At 29.6% G+C, this 2,279-nt stretch overlaps 1 long non-coding RNA gene across 1 annotated transcript; it reads left to right on the top strand.

Moving 5' to 3' along the window:
* The first annotated feature begins 1,035 nt into the window (after nucleotides 1-1,035).
* LOC129892357 (uncharacterized) lies at nucleotides 1,036-1,808 on the top strand. The gene is made up of 2 exons (XR_008767300.1): nucleotides 1,036-1,463; nucleotides 1,545-1,808. It is a non-coding gene; the product is annotated as an uncharacterized LOC129892357 (long non-coding RNA).
* The last annotated feature ends 471 nt before the right edge of the window (nucleotides 1,809-2,279 follow it).

The raw sequence follows: 2,279 nt of genomic DNA, 5'->3' as shown, positions 1-2,279 counted from the left end.
TAAAAAGACCATCTCATTTGTTCGGAATGGTTATAAACCTAAATAAAAATCCACGATTATATTAAAAAATTTCTATAAATCGATTTGATACGATTCGATTGATTTTTCATATTCTTTTGATACTAGGGTGAATCAGTTAAGACTAATGATAAGGGTGAAACACCTTTTGTAAGTTGTGTAATGTTATATAGTACCCCAAAGAACTTCAATCATTCAAACTTTGAACACGTTTTTTACAACTACAATTATTAGCTTCAACCATTCAAATTTTGAACACGTTTTTTACAACTACAATTATTAGCTTTAATGTACATATGATAAGTCATTTTCAAAGTACATTCAGTTCAGCTGGGAATTGAATGTATTAATGCAAATTTATTTTCTTGTGTCGGGAATTAAAAATTGTGATAAATAATAAGTTAGTTTAATAATAATAAAAAAGATTGATATAAGTTAACAAAAATGTAATTCATTTTTAAGTCTTAAATTTTAGGAGTTTTAATACAGTTCAAATAAGAAAAATATATAAGTGTCAAAAACACATCTAAACTATTCCTTTCTTTTGATTTTCATACCTAAACTATCACTTCTTAGTTTGAGAAACACATTTCTCTTTTAGTCCACTCTCACCATGGTGTGTGTTAGAAGAGGTTCAACTCCTCTTTGATGTGGTTAAGGCAAAAGATAGGTATAGATATCAGAAAAGAAATTCTAAGGGAAGACTGGCTACACTCTTTCTTTCATTTTAAAAAATTTATCACATCACACTCCAAATAGTCAAAATATTTCACCTAGATAAAAATTAAATAAATTCTTAGAATAAATTAAAATTAAATATTAGAATTAGTATTATAGGTGCCAGTCACAGCGGATTGAGATTGTGACATATAACATTATATAATTTTCCAACAAACTAAGAAGTCTCAATTGATATACCCTTAGCAAAAGAGTGTCTCCACCATTAATTCTCCATCACACAAGTTATATATCTTCTAGATATAATAATGTAAAAACAATATAAATGATGTATGTATATATGTTTGTATTTCCTCTATAAATACTAGAGAAGCTAAGCTTATTTTCACATACATCAACCAAATAACAAGATCAACTCTAGTGCAAATTAACTCTCTCAATGGCATTGAAAGTTGTTGTAGTGTTGTTCCTTGCAATGATTGTTTTTACAGATCATAAGTGTGTGGCTGGCCAATTTTGTGGTAGGATGTCTTACAAAATTCAAAAGTGCTGAAAGCTTTATTGCCTCGTTGATTGTAACATGCCATGTCCGCCACAATGTATAACAAAATTATCAGCTTCACGTGATATTAAGGGCTTACTTTTGTGTGTTGGCGGTTGCCTTTCGCCATTTACAACAATTTCTGATGAAGTTGCAACTTTAATCCCTACTACAACTGTTTGTAACATTGGATGTTTTCTTCTTATCGATTTCTTTATATTATGCGGTGGGTATTAGGTTGACTGATGATTCCTATCAGTACGTGTTGTTTGTACTGATACTATTTTTTCTATGTCACTTGGCATAGTCTGGTTGCAGGGTCAGTAATGTTTCATAGGTGAAGACGAAGATGAGTCTCCAACAGCTTCTATTCTTCATTCCTTTTTTATGGGAGCTGTCTCTTGCTTTTATTTATACTTTGTATCTCTAGAAGCTCTTGTACCTATTTAGACTAGTATTCTTGGGTGTGTTAAGTGTCTCTTGTAATAAACCTTAGAATTTAAAAAAATCAATTTTGGTGTATTCCTGACTCTTGTAGTATTTATAATGGTATTTATTAAACTTCCGCATGTATTTTTGTAATAGTTCTTCTATTTAGGTGTTAGAGTAGATGCCCGCACGAACCAGTGGATTAGATCGTCACATTTTTTTGATTGATTTTCACCTTTTTTTTTAGTAATGATATAGCATAAATCAATATTTTTTTGTTTTATATTAATTAGTTGAGAATAAGAAACAAACAAATAATAAGAAAATGAAAACGTAGAAGTAGACAAAGTGGCAGAAACCTACTACTCTCAACTGTCCTGTATATTTTAATGGATGAAAGGACCCAGGGGTCGACCTAGAAGCTTTCGGTCAAACTCAGTAATTTTTATTTAAATAATGTATTTGTATTTGTAAATTTATTAAATAGATATAAAGATTAAGTTTACACTATTATTGGACAAAACATGCAAAAAGAATACTTAGTTAGTATTTGTTTTCTGAGTAAAAACATGTAAAATAACCAAAATAAGTTGTATTGGTTTTGTTTCTTGCA

Source organism: Solanum dulcamara, chromosome 6 (assembly GCF_947179165.1).
Source record: "Solanum dulcamara chromosome 6, daSolDulc1.2, whole genome shotgun sequence".
NCBI lineage: Eukaryota > Viridiplantae > Streptophyta > Magnoliopsida > Solanales > Solanaceae > Solanum > Solanum dulcamara.
The sequence above is the reverse complement of the archived record's forward strand: the minus strand, read 5'-3'. Positions and strand labels throughout refer to the sequence as shown.